This window comes from Saimiri boliviensis, chromosome 13 (genome assembly GCF_048565385.1).
Source record: "Saimiri boliviensis isolate mSaiBol1 chromosome 13, mSaiBol1.pri, whole genome shotgun sequence".
Classification (NCBI taxonomy): Eukaryota; Metazoa; Chordata; class Mammalia; order Primates; family Cebidae; genus Saimiri; species Saimiri boliviensis.
The window spans coordinates 402,806-422,241 of NC_133461.1; the positions used below are offsets into that span (position 1 = coordinate 402,806).

General features: G+C 45.5%; 1 long non-coding RNA gene across 3 annotated transcripts; it reads left to right on the forward strand.

The window, feature by feature from the left end:
• The first annotated feature begins 1,006 nt into the window (after positions 1-1,006).
• Positions 1,007-18,890, forward strand: LOC141580756 (uncharacterized). Of its 3 annotated transcripts, XR_012513055.1 has the most exons (3): positions 1,007-9,188; positions 16,253-17,274; positions 18,422-18,890. It is a non-coding gene; the product is annotated as an uncharacterized LOC141580756 (long non-coding RNA). The 3 variants fall into 3 exon arrangements; XR_012513053.1 differs by having other exon boundaries at positions 16,253-18,890; XR_012513054.1 differs by having other exon boundaries at positions 16,271-18,890.
• The last annotated feature ends 546 nt before the right edge of the window (positions 18,891-19,436 follow it).

Sequence of the window (19,436 nt, forward strand, 5' to 3'; positions counted from 1 at the left end):
CGGGGACTGACGCGAGGCCAGCGGCGGGTGGGCGGGGTGAAGTTGACGCGAGTCGGGCGGTGAGTGGGCGGGTCGAAGACTGACGCGAGGTGGGCGGTGAATGGGCGGGGCGAAGACTGACGCGAGGTGGGCGGTGAAATGGGCGGGGCGAGGACTAAAGCGAGTCGGGCGGTGGGTGGGTGGGCGGGGCGAAGACTGCCGCGAGGTGGGCGGTGAATGGGCGGGGCGAAGACGACGCCAGGTGGGCCGTGCGCTGGCGGGGAGTCGGCACGGTGTGTGCGGGGAGGGTTGCGGGCGCGGAGAGCGGGGGGCGGGGCGACGACCGGCGCTAGGCCGGAGACTGGGAGCGGGCGGCAAAGGGGGCGGGTCGAAGCCCTTGGCTAGGCGGGACAGGGCAGAGCGCGGCGTCGGGTGGCCGCGTGGACTGCGCGCAGGGTGCGCCACGCGGGGAAACGCGGGAACCGCGCGGCTGCGGCGCTGCGGGGCGAGGGAGCGCTGTGCTTCAAAGCAGGGAGCTGACGTGGGCGGGCGCGGCCCAAAGCAGCGAAGGCGGCGAAGCTGAGACGGGCAGGGCCGCTGTGGGCGGGAGGCTGCGAGGCGTCCGTCCGCTTCCGCCGCTGGTCCCCCGGGGTTGCTCCTGCGCGGCCTCCTCCGCGGAGAAAGACCCCAGAGCGGGCGCCCTCCCCAGAGGCGGCCCGGCCCCGTCCGCCGCCCCGGAGCCGGCGTGGCCCAGCGGGGAAGCCGCTCCCCCGGCGTGGCCGGAGAAGAGAGTGACCGCAGCGCTGGGGGTGCGTGGGCTGCGGCGCCCCGAGGCGGCTGCTGTGGTGTGAGACACGTCCGTGTATGTGTGTGTGTGCGCGTGCGCGCGTCCGTGTGCATGCGTGTGTACGTGCGTGTGTGCGCGCGTCCGTGTGCGTGTGTGCATGCGTGCGTATGCGTGTGTGCGCGCGTCCGTGTGCGTGTGTGCATGCGTGCGTATGCGTGCGTGTGCGTGTGTGTGCGCGCGTCCGTGTGCGTGTGTGCATGCGTGCGTATGCGTGTGTGTGCGCGCGTCCGTGTGTGTGCATGCGTGCGTGTGCATGCATGTGTACGTGTGCGCGTGTGTGTGCGTATGTGCGTGTGTGTGGTCAGTCGAAGAAAATGAGACAAGTCTCAATCAGTTGAGGAAATTTATTTAGCCAGTTGTGGTTCTCCACTAGGCCTGAGGATTGGGGATGGTAGGCACATGTTAAAATGTTAAAGTACGGGCCAAGTTTTACAAATATTTTGGATAACCTGGCCAGTAAAGTGAATTCCCCTGTCACTGTGAAGTTCACATGGGACTTGCCACGGGGGATAATTTTTTCTAGTAGGATTTTTCCAACAGCCATGGCTGTTGCGTGCCTGCAGGGAGAAGCTTCAACCCAAGGGGAAAACATGCAGACCATAACTAAAACATACTTGTAATCTGGAGATGATGGCAGCTGAACAAAATCAAGCTGCCATACCTCCAAAGGTCCAGCTGGAAGGGGAAAATGACCGTAGGCCCCATGGAGGGGCTTTCCTGTGTTGTATTTGAGACAAATAACACATCAAGAGTAAATCTTTTGTACCACTGTGAAGGATGGTTTCTGGTAATACTGTCTATACCGGGATATCACTTTATCTGGATTATGATGGGTTAGATTATGAATGTATTCCATGAGGGACACCTGGCATCCCATTGGAATAATGGGTTTATTATTATTAGGTCCACACTATATTTCGGTTTTGGGAGAAAAGTATACCCATTTCCAAGTAAATTTCTCTTTGGTAGAAGCTATGCTCTGGGTTTTTTCATTGTGTTTCTAAGTGTTTGGGGTTTTATGGCCATTTCCTGGATTGGGGCTGATGGCTCTGGTGCTGCTCTTCTAGCTGTGGCATCAGCCAACTGGTTACCTTTCTGTGGTGTCTGATTTTGGGTGGCTGGGATTTTCATAATTGTCAAATGTTTTGGTTTTAGAATAGCTTCTAACAGCTCTGATGCATGTTGTACATTTTTTATGGGTTGCCCCGAGGAGGTAAAATAACCTCTGTCTTGCCATAGCATCCCAAAGTCATGTGAACTCCAAAAGCATAGCAGCTGTCAGTGTAAATGTTTGCAACTTTGTATTTTGCCAATTGACAAAATACAAATGGGTCAGGGCAATCAGTTCAGCCACTTGAGATGATCTGGCTTGGGGAAGAGGACAGGTTTCAATTACCTGTAGTAAGGAAACCACAGCATACCCTACTCTAAAATTTCCATCCTCTCCTCTTAAATTAGACCCATCTGTATACCATTCTATCGTAGCATTATCCAGTGGCATCTCTTGTAAGTCTGTCTTGGGGGTGAGAAGTCAGTCAGTCATCAGAACACAGTCATGAGGGGTCTTGTCAAAAGGGCCTGGCAAGACAGTGGCCAGATTAAGATTATTACAGCGGGAAATGGTAATATTGGAAGATGGTAAAAGTAAAATCTAATAAGAGGCTAACCAGTTGACAGACATGTTGAGTATGATGAGAGTTTAGCAGGGTCTCAAGAGAATGCGGCACAAAAATGGTAAGGGGGAAACCCATAATTATTTTTTCAACAGACTCGTACAGAAAGGCCATGGTTGCTATGCTCTCACACCAGGAGGCAGCCCTCGAGCCACAGGGTGCAGGTACTGGCTCTAATAGCTTATAGTTCTCTGATGATCACCATGTTTCTGGATCAGTACCCTGGATGCAGTACCTCCAGTTTTGTGTATGAAAAGGGAAAAAGGCAATTTGTAGTTTGGGTGCCCTGAGGCTGGGGCATTAGTCAGAATTTCCTTTGTTTGTTGTGCAGCTGATTGTCCCTCAGGAGTCCACAAGATGGGATCAGGTTGTTCATTTTTTAGGTATGCCTACAGAGGTTGAGTCATAAGGAAGACATTTGGTATCCAGTTTCTGTAATAGCCAGCCAGGACCCCAAATCCTCTAAGTTGTTAGTGACAGGCATTGGGAAAGCTAAAATTCTAAAATTCCTCTCAGTCTGTCAGGGTTAATATTCAGTCCTTTGACTGAGACAACATGCCCCCAAATACTTAACTTGTGGTAAGCATAGCTGAAGTTTGTGTTTGGACACTTTGTGTCCCTTGGCGGCTATTTGAGTATAGACTATCTTCCTGAGGGGAAGATAGTGTGTCTGAACAAAGGAGAAGGGCATCTATGTAAGGAATTAGTGTTGAGCCCTGGGGAGAAATTAAATCCTCCAAATCAGCTTTTAGTATTTGGGAAAAGTGAGTAGGGCTTTCTGTATACCCTGGGGGCATTACAGTCCACACTAATTGCTGTTCTTTCCAAGTAAAGGGAAACAAATACTGGCTGGCTGGAGCTGGCTGGAGCTACCGGGTTACTGAAGAAGGCACTGCAGAGATCTGCAACTGAGAAACACTGGCTGGTGGTGGGCAGAGCTGATAGAGGGATTTGTAGGTTGGGGATTACTGGGTGTCTGGGTATCCTGATATTATTGCCCTCAAGTCCTGCACAAATCTCCATCCTCTCCCACTTGGCTTCTTTACTGGGAATATAGGGCTCTTGCAGGGACTTGTGCAGGGAATATTGAGTTCCCTTTTCAGATAATCTTGTATGATAGGGTCGATTCCATCTATGGCTTCCTGCTGTAGAGGACATTGTTTAAGTTTGGGTAGGGGCTTCTTCAGGTTTATCTCTACCTTTATTGTAGTGGCTGAGAATATTTTCCCTATATCTGTATTTCACTGAGACCAGAAGTGGAAAGGGACATCCTGGAGCAAGTGTTCTGCTTCTGGTATTAACAGCAAAATTGGGGAAGCTAAAAGGAGTTTTATTGTTTCCTACTTTTAATTCTAATGTCTTCTTTTCTCTCCTAATATTTCCTCCTCTCTCTCCATTTCATCTTCCTGGTCACAAGGTGATGTTTGAACATTACTAGTACTAAATTGTGGTACATCATTGGGACATCTTTAAATTTTATTTTATTTTATTTTTTTGGGTCCTGCAGCTCCAATTCTTTAAAAATTTCACCTTTTGATGAAAAAGAGGTAACGGCATTATGGATGTTGAGGAGATCATGGCCCAAAAGCTTGACAAGGGCTGCGGGGCATGTAAGAAACATATGGGACCTACAGAGCGTGTCACACTTAGAGCCTGTGGTGGGGGAGCTGAACCCGATGAAATGGGAAGGTATAGGTTTGGATTTAACGCAGAAGATTGTTTTATTAGACATACCCACCACGTTAACTTTTTTATTACTCTGAGGAATACGGTTTCTAAATAAGCTGAGAATTATCAGAGATGCAGTTATGCCTGTAAGGCATTTGTAAGTTCATGGTTTATTATATTATTCTCTCCTGATTTTTTTTTCGGGATAGAATATTTGGAGATGTGAAACTCCTGTACTTCCTCGGAGCACCCCTAATCTTCTTGAGTTGTATTTTCCTCCCTTTTCTTTCATTTCAGCCTAAGGCAATCCCTTTTAAGGTGTCCCGGTCTTTTACAATAGCAACAGACTGGGAGGGAAGGGTTCTCAGATCAAGACAGTTTAAAATATTTCTGGGGCTAAGAAGTTTGAGAAGATAACTGCTTTAGCTGTACATGCATAACTCCAGCAATCTTCTGCTTTTCTTTTTATCATAGGGTGGGATAATTGGTCATCTAAGTTAACTAGTTCATTAGTTCTTTCTTTGGCCCAATTTATCCTGTGGCATTGTTCAAGGGTAGCTAAATCATCATCTAGTCTGCTTAAGAAATTTGCATTTAATAATGTATAATTTTTATTGTTTTCAGTGCAATCACCTGATATCCCAGAATATTGTCTAAAAGTTTTATCAAAACGTGTGAAATAATCTAAAACTGATCTTTTGGGTTCTAGCGGCATTGCTGGATTTTTTCCTAGTCCACAACCGTTTGGAACACTGAAGGAACAGTATTTAGCAGAGTCAGTGCTCATTCCCATGGGGCTTTACATCTGTCTTCTGGATTTTGGGGGGCTGATTGTTGTGGCTCTATTGGGCCTTCAGGGGTCAAATCTGTTATAGGATCTGACCGTTGTGCTTTTTCTTAACTTTTTTTTTTTTTTTGAGACAGAGTCTCACTCTGTCACCAGGTTGGAGTGCAGTGACATTATCTCGGTTCACTGTAACCCCCGCCTCTGGGTTCAAGTGATTATTCTGCCTCAGCCTCCTGAGTAGCTGGGACTACAGGCACATGCCACCATGCCCAGCTAATTTTTGCCTTTTTAGTAGAGATGGGTTTTCACCATGTTAGCTGGGATTGTCTCGATCTCTTTACCTCGTGATCCACCCACCTCGGCCTCCCAAAGTGCTGGGATTACAGGCATGAGCCACTGTACTCAGCCCCATTGTACTTTTTCTAGCCATTCTTTAGCTTTAACTTCTGAGACCAACATGTGGACTGGCTGATAAAGTTCTGAATGACCTGGGTCATAGGTTCTGATAATGAGCTCAAATTCTTGGGCAAACCTGATTGGATCTTTATGGGAGTCAGGAAATTCTTTATGCCTCATAATTCAGCCTTTGACCAAGGTTGGTAGATAATGGCTGGGGTTTCCCTATCTGTTACCAGTTGTTCCTGAAATGGGGTGATTATGAGAGAAGTCCCTATAGGGTCCCCCTTTTCCACATCTTCCAGATGAGACACTGCCACTGGGGTTGTCAGGGAATCATCAGCAGGTGGGGGCTTCAGAGTCAGACTCCTGACTGCCTTCTGTTGAGCGAGTGTTAGACATGAAGGAGAAAAGAGGGACAGATCTGGTCTGGGGAAGGTCACAGAAGTCAGGGTAGAGTGGGCGTGTAGGTGGAGTCACCAAGTGGAGAGTAAGGGATTTCGAGGATGTCTTTAAGAGAGGTAAAGGGTTAGAGAGTTCCTGAGTATTTCTAAGTTGCTTGTTTGCCTCCTATAGAGAGATGAGGCAGTCTTCACCCGTTTTGCTACTCTCTGTATGCCACTGAAAAGAACTCTCCCATTCTGGTTGCTTATTTGTTGTGCCTGCATTTTCCATTCTGGGTCTCAGGTACACTAATTTGGGCATCTCAAAAGATCCGCATTTAGGTCATTGTAACTTAGAATCTGCTTTAGTTCTAGTGGTCCACTTGGTTAAATATTTGTAAGACAATCTGCCATAAGTATTTTGCATTAATCCAGCCAGAATTTCTAAATGGGGAGTTTTGTGTTCTGCAGCTGCAGGGGTCTTAGAGGCCTTGTTCTCCGTAATTTAGAGCTCCCCTTCGGAATTGGTGAAGTCGGGTCATGTGTCGGACCCAAAATGTGCTGCTTGTGGACCTGGATTTTCAAAGCCATTACCTCCTAAACCAGTTTGGTTTACCTGTGTCATGGCTACCTGGCACAAATGTGTTAGGGGCTCAAGGTGCAGGAAGGGTCGGTTCCTTCTGAGATTAGACCCTAAATATGTTCTTCTGAAAGGGGAAACCTATTTGGAGCTGCTGCACTTCTTAGGGAGTGTTTCTCCCAGACACCCTCATGTGATTCTCAGTTGCCTGAGAATGCCCTAAAAGACTGAGGGGAGCAAAGTGCTCTGTTTCTTCAGTGCAGAAGATTCCACACTCATGAGCTACAAGGCTCAGAGTTGGTCAAATCTGATAAGGAAAAGGACCAAAACAGACACAGACACACACATACACACACACAGACACACACACAGACACAGACACACACAGACACACACACACACACAGACACAGACACACACATACACACAGATACACACAGACACACACACAGACACAGACACACAGACACACACAGACACAGACACACAGACACAGACACACACACAGACACACACACAGACACACACACACACACACACACAGACACACACATACAGACACACACACAGACACACACATAGACACAGACACAGACACACACAGACACAGACACACAGACACACACAGACACAGACACACAGACACACATACACAGACACACACAGACACACACATACACAGACACACACAGACACACACAGACACACACATACACAGACACACAGACACAGACACACAGACACAGACACACAGACACAGACACAGACACACACAGACACACACACAGACACACACATACACAGACACACAGACACAGACACACAGACACAAGACACACACAGACACAGACACACAGACACACACACAGACACACACAGACACACAGACACAGACACACACACAGACACACACACACACACACGCAACAAAAACAGTTAAGCAAAACTAACAGTGATCACACAAAACATGATTTCTGAGCACTCCAAGTGTAAGCAGGAAGTTAGCACGAGCTGGTTGTTAATGCTAACTTTGGTCGTTTAAAGAATTTGCAAGACAGAATTCCAAACCAGTTTCTTACCTAGTGACGGGGCCCAAGCTGGAGACCACACTCTGCCAATGCAGAAGCAGACAACTCACCTTTCTTGATGAAAACAAGTGGAAAAACTCCCACAAAGAGGAGGGTTTTTTTTTTTTTAAACAGCAAATAAACCTCAGATCCCCAACCGAGAAACGTTGGAAGCTCAGGGATCCCTGGAGCAAAGAGGTCCCAGACTTCAGCAAATTGTTTGTTCAGGTTATAAGGTGCCCAAGCCAGTACCAAGCACAGAGATGCAAACTGCTGCAGACTGGGTCACTTTCACTCAGGATCCCTTCATGGTTACCAGATGTCAATCAAAGAAAGTGACAAAACAAATCTCAGTCACTTGAGGAGATTTGCCAAAGTTAAGGATGTGCTCAGGAGATGGGGCTATGCCTTTCTCCAGAGATGACTTTGAGGACTCCAGATTTAAAGGGGAAAGGGCAAGATATTGAGAAACACAGTTTTCACATAAACAAAAGGGAGCAGAGGAAAAATATGGGGAATCCGCATTTTACGTAAGATACAACACAGACAAAATGGGGTAGAGGAACAATCAGATAAGCATTTATGTCTGGCAGGCCTGGGTAACTGCACCTGTAAAGATAAGCTGTTAATTCGCTTTGCCATAGTGAAGTTTTAATAGCTTACCAGCAATTTTCTTTTCAGCAAAATGTGGGAGGGGTGTAGCCTTTCATCTCATAGCCATCTTATTTAGGAACCAAAAGGGAGGCAGGTCTGCATGATCCAGTTCCCAGCTTGACATTTCTCTTTGGCTAAATAAGATTGGGTTCCCAAAATTGTGTGTGTGTGTGTGTGTGTGTGTGTGTGTGTGTGTGTCCCTTGGCCCATAGTGGCCCTGGCTGGGTTACCCTAAAGGGAAACCCTGCTGGTGTGATGAGTACGGAAAAGTCTTCGGAGATTATGAAAGGAATTAGTTAGCTTGCCATAGATATAACAAGGGAAGGGTCCCTGGAGAGCCCCTGACCCATGGGTTTGTGCCTCATCCCCATGTAACATAAGAAGCAGCCTGGGGAAACAAAATCAAGCTGCAGGCACTAATAAGGGAACTAGCACAGGATGCTGTGCCTGGAGATAGGCCCATAGCTACAGAGAGAAAAGCCTCGGCCCATCTGGATAAAAACTTGCACAAACCTCTGAGTCACTCCTAAAAGAAAAAGGCCAGCATAAAAGTGTCCTTGTCATTTGTTTATAGTCAGTAGGCTCCCAGGAAAAAGTTTCTTCTCATTTTTTGGGCATGGGCACAGTGGGCACTCTTCTTTCCCTTTTTTGGACTGTGAGTCCAGCCTCTGAATCACCACTTCAGCCCCTGATTAGTCCCAGGTAAAGCTTTCACTTCAACTCCTTATAGGTCCTGGGCCAAGCTAAGCAGCCTCTATGAATCATCACTTCAGCACCTAATTTGTCCTAGGCCAGAGTCCCAGGCCAAGCTTTCTAATTGGTCCTGAGCCAAGTTAAGTCACGCGTTCTCCAAGACAACCTGCAAACTAAGCACATCTTCCCCTTCCAGTTCATAAAAACCCCAGAATGGGCCTTAAAGTGGGCAGGCACCTGGTTTAGGACCTCCTCTCTGCTGGCAGAGAGTTTTCTTCTTTAGCTTATTAAACTGTTGCTCCAGCCTCACCTTTGTGCCTGCACTCCTTAATCTTCTTGGAGGTAGGACAAAGAACTCTGTGTATTATCTCAGACAACAGAGACTGTTACATCTTGGTGCGTTGCTGAGACTACAACATATTTTGGGGCATTGTCTTGGAAAGACGGAATTCATGCGAAGGGTGAGTAAAAGCAAACCTTTAACCCTTTTTTCCAAGGCTTCTTGTCTATTCCAATCTAGTTTCCTTTCATGGAAGGCCTAGCCATCAGAGATTGGAAGCAGGTCCTACGGCAACTGAAGATTTCTGGCTGGGACTATGCTTCGGTGTTATCTAAAGGTCCTTAAGTTAACTCCAGTCCCCATCAGCCTGTCAGGTGTCAGCCCAGGGATTACCAGTCTTTTTGTATCGCATTTTCCTTCTTTCTTCTTGTGGCTATCATGTCTCTTATCCCTTCTTTGTATGCAATGTTGCAGGTGGTTTTGCAATCCAGGGATATAATTTTGCTGGGCAAAGTTAAGTCAGTGTATTAGTAATCAGGAATGTAATTCAAAAAGTTATTGTTAGGCTGGGCATGGTGGCACACACCTGCAACCCCAGCACTTTGGGAGGCCGAGGCAGGTAGATCACAAGGTCAAGAGATTGAGACCATCCTGGCCAACATGATGAAACCCCATCTCTACTAAAAATACAAAAAATTAGCTGGGCATGGTGGCATGCACCTGTAGTCTCAGCTCCTTGGGAGACTGAGGCCGGAGAATCGCTTGTACCCAGGAGACAGAGGTTGCAGTGAGCCAAGATTGTGCCGCTGCACTCCAGTCTGGCAACAGAGCAAGACTCCATCTCAAAAAAAAGTTATTCTTTTTGTAACTTCCTAGAAATAGGGAATTCAATATTTCAGTCTAAATTTTTACCTAGTAAGGTCTCTTTATCCCTCAGGAATAAACATTCATGGTAACACATGGGAGGATACTTCACCCCAAGTGAATATCCTTCTCTCCATTTGGGTTCTTTTTTCCTTCATATAAAAGCATTGGCCGGGCATGGTGGCTCATGCCTGTAATCACAGCACTTTGGGAGGCCAAAGTGGGCAGATCATGAAGTCAGGAGTTCGAGGCCAGCCTTACCAACATGGTGAAACCCTATCTCTATTAAAAATATAAAAATTAGCCAGGTGTGGTGATGGGTGCCTGTAATCCTAGCTACTTAAGAAGTTGAGGCAGGAGAATCACTTGAACCCAGGAGGCAAAGGTTCTAGTGAGCCAAGATTGCGCAACTGCACTCCAGTCTGGGTCACAGAGTGAGACTCTGTCTAAAAAAAAAAAAAAAAAAAAAAAAAAAGTTGAGCATTGTTCAATAAATTTAAATAGTTCCTTTATAAGACAATTTAATTTTCTTATACTGGAGGCAGGTTATGCTATGCGGACAGCCTATCAAATTCCAAACCTCTTTCTTTTTTTTTTTTTTCTTTCTTTTCCCCTGGCACTAAGAAGTTGTGGGAAAATAATTTCATTTTTTTTAATTTATTATTTTTTTGAGACAGAGTCTCACTCCGTTGCTAGGCGCCAGGCTGGAGTGCAGTGGTGCAATCTCGGCTCACCGCAACCTCCACCTCCTGGGTTCAAGCAATTCTTCGGCCTCAGCCTCCTGAGTAGCTGGGACTACAGGTGCACACCACCACGTCCAGCTAATTTTTGTATTTTAGTGGAGACGGGGTTTCACTATGGTCTCGAGCTCTTGACCACGTGATCTGCTTGCCTTGGTCTCCCAAAGTGTTGGGATTACAGACGAGAGCCACTGCGCCCCGCCCAAACCTCTCTTTCTAACTTTTGCCTGAAAAGAATTTGGAGTCAGAGTTTTTAACTTAGTAACATTTGCAACCCTACAGCGCCACCTAGTGGAATAAGATTTTTCTCCACGAGGAGCCTCGTCAGCCCTCCCCAAACCTCTAGTTTCCTAATTCTTTTGCCTTTTATGTCCCTCTATCAGTGATCAGACCCCACATCCTACTTGTAAACAAACAGAAGAAAAAATCCACTTTCAACAGCCAGGAGAAAGCTATCCTAATAAAACAGGTCTTAACTTCAATACCATCCCCATCAAAGGAAGGGCAGCCATTCAATTTTAATGATTTTTTTAAGGCACCTGTTCTGCATTCAACTACATTGGAATTTAAACCAAAAAAGAAAAAAAAATTGTGTTTGGAAGTTAAACAGTCCCATTCTGTGGGATTCCAGTTTTTCACTGAGGCCATAGCAAGAGAATCTAAATGCCAAATATGGTGATAAAACATTCCCTCCATTAAAGAGTCTTGCCCAAGTCCAACTACTACATAATCTCTCCCATGCCTGTGGGACACCTTGGGAGCCTTTTGGGCTGAGTGGGTCTAAGAATCCAACAGGGCAAAAAGCTAGTGCTTTGAGCAGTTAAGCATGACTAGTCATGCCTACTAGCTCCTCCAGATCCATGAATAAAGGTCACTCTTGTATCCGTGGGGCAGCACCTATGAGGTTGCCAGGATCCAGAGGAAAGGACAAAAGCAGAGAAGGGCAAAAGTGCAACATTTTTTCTCTCTGTCCTTCCACCCTGTGTCACACCAAATGGAGGAAGGGGACTAAGGAACACCTCATCTCCCACTCTCTTTTTAAATGGGTTTCATCTGCAGTCTATACTTTCCTTGAGTGCATTCTAAATCACTGGAACTCCTTTAATCCTAAGACTCTACAGAGCAAGTGGTTTATATTCTATTACACAGGGGTGTGGCCTTGTTATCATCTTGGGAACAAACAAACCTGGCTTTCCGAGGAAAATCTTGATTTCTATACTATTCAACTACTAAAACTTCTGTAGGCAAAAGGGCAAATGGTTGGCGGTTCCCAATGTACAGGTTTTCTTTGCCTTGCAAGAAAACCCAAATCTTTAAGCATTGTACAGTTAACCCCACTGTCTTAGCAGTCACATCAAGCCTTCAAAGGATAGTTCCCTGGCGTCAAAACAAACCCTGGGGAACCCTCAAATGCAACTTCTGGGTACCCTACCTGCCCCATATATTTGAGGTTCCCAGTAGCCAAAGCATTAGCTCTTCTGATAGTGCCCCTCAAGAAATTCCCAACTTCACTGTTGCCCCTGCAAGAAATGTCCAAGGGACAATATGCTACTAGGGTTTAACTTTCCTTCTCATTGCAGGACCTTAAATAAAAGGGGACCTGGGCAGGTTCTCTAATATCCCTAATAAATATATAGAGGCTTTCTAAAATTTAATCCAAGTGTTTAACTTAAAAACATGATAAAAACATGATATGCTACTTTTAATCCAAACACTAACTGTTGCAAAAAAAAAAAAAAAAAAAAAAAAAAAAACGGAATTGAGACGGAGTTTCGCTCGTTACCCAGGCTGGAGTGCAATGGCGCGATCTCAGCTCACTGCAACCTCCGCCTCCTGGGTTCAGGCAATTCTCCTGCCTCAGCCTCCTGAGTAGCTGGGATTACAGGCACACGCCACCATGCCCAGCTAATTTTTTGTATTTTTAGTAGAGACGGGGTTTCACCATGTTGACCAGGATGGTCTCGATCTCTCGACCTTGTGATCCACCCGCCTCGGCCTCCCAAAGTGCTGGGATTACAGGCTTGAGCCACCGCGCCTGGCTAAAAGTTTAAAGGAAGAAGTCTAAAAGAAAGAAAGGTGATCTGACAGCAAAACCGCTATTCCCAACAGGGAGGGAGGCAGTAGCCCTTGAAAATCCCAATTGGAATCCCAACAGTTCTATAAATGAATGGGGGGAAAAACACTTTCTGATGTGCATACTAAAAGGCTTAAAAAACACCTTCCAATCTCCTGATTCTGTTAAGTGACAGTTAATCTTTTTTTTTTTTTTTTTTTTTTGAGACGGAGTTTTGCTCTTGTTACCCAGGCTGGAGTGCAATGGCGCGATCTCGGCTCACCGCAACCTCCGCCTCCTGGGTTCAGGCAATTCTCCTGTCTCAGCCTCCTGAGTAGCTGGGATTACAGGCACGCGCCACCATGCCCAGCTAATTTTTTGTATTTTTAGTAGAGACGGGGTTTCACCTTGCTGACCAGGATGGTCTTGATCTCCCGACCTCGTGATCCACCCGCCTCGGCCTCCCAAAGTGCTGGGATTACAGGCTTGAGCCACCGCGCCCGGCCTGACAGTTAATCTTAAAAAATAAATTTATTACTCAGGAAGCCCTTAATATCAAAAGAAAACTGGCCACAGGTCCAAATAGTACTTTAAAGAACCTCTGTAAAGTGGCCACTTCAGTCTTTTACAATAAAAACCTGGAGGAGGCCCAGGAGAAGAAGAGGAACTATTAACACACACACACACACACACACACACACACACACACACACACACGCTCTAGTGGCTGCATTACAGGCCTGTAAAATCCAGAATCCCCAAGGTGCATCCGCTAATGGCTACCAGTGTAGCAAACCAGGGCATTTCAAAAAGGATTGCCCAGACATCAAGAAGAAGCCACCTCAACCCTGTCCAGCCTGTGGTGGAAACCACTGGAAGTCCAACTGTTCCCAGAGACATAGGTCACTGGATCCAGAACCAGTTTCCCAAATGGTCCAGCAAGACTAATGAGTCCCAGGGATTAATTCCCCGGCTGCAGTGGGTCAAACTGTCATCACTATTCAGGAGCCCTGGGTAATTCTGAAGGTAGAAGGGAGGAAGGTGAACTTCCCTCCCAACACTGGAGCCGGCCTGTGTTCTGCAATTCATCCCTTCTTTCCTCCCACAGCACCACCGTGCTGGGTGTCTTGGGAAAGCCCTTAACCCAACGTGTTTCACAGCTTCTCAGTTGCAGTTGGAGGAGCTTGCTATTTAGTCATACGTTTTTAATCAGCGTAAAAGTCCCACCCCTTTACTAGGTAAAGATAATCTAGCCCATATGGGAGCCACCTTCCTTATGGCTCCAGAACAAACTCTTTGTCCTCCCCTTAGTAAAAACCAATATTAACCCAGAGGTGTAGGCAAGTCAAGGGAAAACTGGCCAGGCTACAAGCACTATACTGATCCAAATTCACCTTAAAAATTTCACCATCTTAGCAATCATGTTCACTCCTAATGCGGTCTTAAAAAATTTTTTTCACCTTCTTCCCTAACCAAAAGCAGTACCCCCTAAAGCCAAAAGCTGAAAAAACAAAACCTAAAAGCTATCATTAATAATTTAAAAGCACAAAACCTTCTTGAGTGTTGCAAAACCCCAATATTAGGGGTACAGAAATCCAGTGGAGAATGGAGGCTGGTTCAGAACCTCCATCCCATTAATAAAGCTATAGTTCCAATCCATCCAGTGGTTCCTCATCTTTATACTTTGCTATCTCAAATGCCTGCGGGAACTAAATGATTCACAGTTTTAAACCTAAAGAATGCCTTTTTCTGAATACCATTGCACCCTGACTCCCAATACTTGTTTGCTATAAAAATGTCCCTCCAACCAGGCTAACTAGTTAACCTGGACAGTACTGCCTCAAGGATTCCAAAACAGCCCCCACCTGTTTGGGCAAGCATGATCAAAAACCTCTGAGTTTTCTCATCCTCAGGTTAAAGTTTTACAATATGTAGATAATATTCTCCTCTGTGCCCCAACAGAGGGGGTTCTCAAGAAGACACTAAAGTTCTTTTAAATTTTTTAGCAGGTAGAGGATATAAAATTTCCAAATCTAACACTCAGCTCTTTCAAACTTCAGTGAGGTACCTAGATCTAGTCTTGTCAGAAAGAACGAAAACATTAGATGAGAAGATAATTAAGACTATTTCCCCCTTTACCCTTCCCAGAACACTCAAACAGCTAGGAGGATTTTTGAGCATTACAGGTTTTTGTAAATTGTTAATACCTGGGTAAGTAATAGCTCACCCTTGATATCACCTTATAAAAGAAACTCAAGCAGCTAAAACTCACTCCCTAACTTAAAAACCTGAGGCTCAAAGGCCTTTAATCAGCTAAAGCAACCCTTACTTAAAGCACCCACACTCAGTCTTCCTATAGGGAAGGCCTTTAATCTTTATGTCTCAAAAAGAAAGGGAATAGCCTTGGGAGTTTTAACTTAGGCCCAAGGTCCAGCCCAGCAGCCAGTTGGTTACCTAAGCAAAAAGCTTAACCTTGTGGCTAAAAAATGGCCAGCTTGCCTCTGAGCAGTTGCAGTTGCATGGCTGAGTTAACTATGAGGAATAACCTGTTTACACACCCCATAATGTAGCTGTACTGCTATTCTCTTAAGGAAGTATCTGGCTAACAGATAATCACCTCCTCAAATATCAAGCTTTGCTGCTGGAAAAACCTGCAGCTCACGTAAAGACCTGTCCTTGTCCAAACCCACCCACTTTCCTCCCAGAGGAAACTGGAGAACCTGAACCTGATTGTAAATAAATAGTGGTGCCTGTGGGGAACACTCCCGTGTGAGACCCCTAAAAGGCGTGAGTCTCACTATACGGTGAGTTTGATCCCAAACACAGTTTCCTACTGGAGGCAGTCGAGCTATCCGGAATATAGGAACTGAAAGATGATTGATCAGTTTCTAATATCAACCACAATATCGTTTGGGCCTAAAACTATGCGTTGCTGCTAGACCGAGTGACCCCCTGCCGGCAACCGGTTCCTGCTTTTTAACCTTTTTTATGACGCTCTTTTAAGAATAAGTTTTAACCTTTTCTTTACTTACCTGACTGCCTAATGGTTTAACTGTCGATATTTGCAAAGCAAATGCCACCATAAGGGATGGCTTTGATTCCTGACTCAGAGATTCCTGAATGGGGAAATTGAGTTAAGTTGAGTTAGGAGTAGACAAAGGAGAATCCGGTTAAGAGATATTCTGATGAGCAAAACCAGAAAACCTTTTCACATCTCAGTTCTAAAACAAGATCAAACCGGAGATACCTGCAGCCAGGAGGAATAATGTCTGGATGCAAACAAGCTTTGTGATTACAGGAAATTCTGTTACTTTTTACAACCACTGATTGTGTATCTGACTTTTCAATTGTATAGGCCATGTAAGGTATACATTTGCATTTCCTCTTGCAACCACTGTGTATCTGATTTCTCTATTGTGTAGGCCATGTGAGGCATACATTTACATTCCTCTTGCTATGACGTAAACCAAAAGCCAAGAAAGTGTATTTATTCCTGGCATTTGAAAAATAAAATTTGCTGTTTAGGCACAGCCTATCAGCCCTCCAGACGCCTCGCTTTCTCTCTCTCTGTCTTTATTATTTTCTCAGGCGCACTCCCTCTTCCAGGTATTGGGACCCTCTTGCAGGTCGAGAGACCCCCGGGCAGACGTGCCTACCCGTCCGGACGGTCCACGACAGGTGCAAACCTGTGCAGCCAACCAAGCCTCAAGGAAAGGAGGAGGAGCACAACACAACACATATCACGTGGATGACGGCCGGCAAAGAGAGAGCTTGTGCTGGTGAACTCCCCTTCTTATAGCCATCAGATTCCCCGAGACTCATTCACTATCATGAGAACAGTGCAGGAAAGACCCACCCCCACAATTCAATCACCTCCACCAGGTTCCTCCCACGACACTTGGGAATTGTGACAATTCAAGATGAGATTTGGGTGGGGATACATCCAAACCATATCACTATCTTGGGGTTACCTCTGCTGGGTTTAACCATTAAAAACTTAATAGATATAAACAAAACATGGTATGGGAGGATTTTTAATGCAACCCCCCAAAAAACCCACACCCCCTGAGGGTAAGACTCACACCATTAAACTAGGTAAAGTTAATAAGATAGCAAATGCCTTCTGCTTTAAAAGCGGAGGAAAAGAACCATACTTGGGAAACCTTAAATATTGCAAAAATGTGCTCATAATTGCTAAGAGTACAGAGATCTGGAGACTAAGAAGGAACAAGGGTGACACCAAACATTGGGAGACACTATAGAAAAACTGTAACCATCTAGCCAGAAATGGCAACCCTTGTCAACCTTATTATCAGGTAATAAATAACATATGGTCCTTGATATGGTTTGGCTGCATCCCCACAGAAATCTTAACTTGAATTGCACTGCCCAGATTTCCTACATGTTGTAGGAGGGACCCAGGGGAAGGTACTGGAATTATGGGGGCCAGTCTTTCCCATGCTATTCTCATGATAAAGTCTCTTGAAATCTTACGGGTTTATCAGGGGTTTCTGTTTTTGTTTCTTCCTCAATTTCTTTTGCTGCCGCCATGTAAGAAGTGCCTTTTGCTTCCCACCATGATTTTGAGACCTCCTCAGCCATGTGGATGTGTGAGTCTGATTAAACCTTTTCTTGTTCCTAGTTTTGGTTATGTCTTTATCAGCAGCAGGAAAACAAACTAATGCAGTAAAATTGGTAACAGTAGAGTGGGTGTTGCTGAGAAGATACCTGAAAATGTGGAAGTGACTTTGGAACTGGATAACAGGCAGAGGTTGGAACAGTTTAAAGGGCTCAGGAGAAGTCAGGAAAATGTAGAAAAGTTTGGGACCTTCTAGAGGCTTGTTGAATGGCTTTGTCCAAAATTCTGATAGCAATATGGACAATAAAATTCAGGCTGAGGTGGTCTTAGATGAAGATGAGGAATTTTTTGGGAACTGGAGCAAAGGTGACTCTTGTTATGTTTTAGCAAAGAGACTGGTGGCATTTTGCCTCCATTCTGGAAAATTGTGGAACTTTTAACTCGAGAGAGATGATTTAGGATATCTGGTGGAAGAAATTTCTAAGCAGCAAAGAATTCAAAAGGTGACAGGTGCTGTTAAAAGCATTTTGTTTTAAAAGGGAAATAGAGCATAAAAGTTCAGAAAATTTGCAGCCTAATGATGAAGTAGAAAAGAAAAATCTATTTTTTGAGAAGAAATTCAAGCTGGCTGCAGAAATTTCCATAAGTAACAAGGAGTCGAATGTTAGTCCCCAAGACGATGGGAAAATGTCTCCAGGGCATGTCATAGGTCTTCATGGCAGTCCCTCCCATCACAGACCCAGAATTTTAGGAGGAAAAATGGTTTTGCGGGCTAGGCCCAGAGTCCCCGTGCTGTGTACAGCCTACGGACTTGGTGACCTGAGTCTCAGCCACTCCAGCTATGGTGGAAAGGGGCCAACACACGGCTTGGGCTGTGGCTTCAGAGGCTGCAAGCCACAAACCTTGGCAGTTTCCATGTGGTCGTGAGCCTGCAAGTGCACAGAAGTCAAGAACTGAGATTTAGGAACCTCCGCCTAGATTTCAGAAGATGTATGGAAATGCCTGGATGCCCAGACACAAGTTTGCTGTAGGGGCAGGGCCCTCATGGATTTCTGACTTGCATGGGCCCTGTAACCCCTTTGTTTTGGCCAATTTCTCCCATTTGGAATGGCTGTATTTACCTAATGACTGTACCCCCATTTTATCTAGGAAGTAACTAGTTTGTTTTCATTTTACAGGCTCAAAGGCAGAAGAGACTTGCCATGTCTCTGATGAGACTTTGGACTGTGGACGTTTGAGTTAATGCTGAAATCAGTTAAGACTTTGGGGGACTGTTGGGAAAGCATGACTGGTTTTGAAATGTGAGGATATGAGATTTGGAGGGGCCAGGGACAGAATGATATCATTGGGCTGTGTCCCCACCCAAATCTCAACTTGAATTATATCTCCCAGAATTCCCATCTGTTGTGGGAGGGACATGGTGGCGGGGGTGGGGGTTAATTGAATCATGGGGGCCTGTGCTAGTCTCAAGATAGTGAATAAGTCTCTTGATATCTGATGGGTTTATCAGGGGTTTCTGCTTTTGCTTCTTCCTCATTTTCTCTTGCTGCCACCATATAAGAAGTGCCTTTCTCCTCCTCCCATGATTCTGAGACCTCCCCACCCATGTGGAAATGTAAGTCCAATTAAATCTATTCTGTTGCTGTTGTTCCCAGTTTCAGGTATGCCTTTATCAGCAGTATGAAAACAAAGTAATCCAGTTCTTCCCAAAGATGTCCACACATGAAATCCCAGACCCTTGTGTAATATTTAATGGAAGTAGGTTGGGCACGGTGGCTCACACCTGTTATCACAGCACTTTGGGAGGCTGAGGCAGGTGGATAACAAGGTCAGGAGTTCAAGACCAGCTTGACCAACATGGTGAAACCCCGTCTCTACTATAAATACAAAAAATAAAAAATAAAAAAAGCCAGCTCTGGTGGCATGTGCCTATAATCCCAGCTACTCAGGAGGCTGAGGCAGGAGAATTGCTTGAACCCAGGAGGCAGAAGTTGCAGTGAGCCAAGACCACACCACTGCACTCCAGCCTGGGCAACAGAGTGAGACTCTGCTTCAAAAATAATAATAAAATATTTAATGGAAGTTATCTGCAAATTTGTGGACTAACAGGGGTGACTAAACCAATAGACCCTGTAAGGAGGGTTGTCTAAGATACTGGCCAGGGCATATTGTGTCTCTAATTTTTCAAAACTC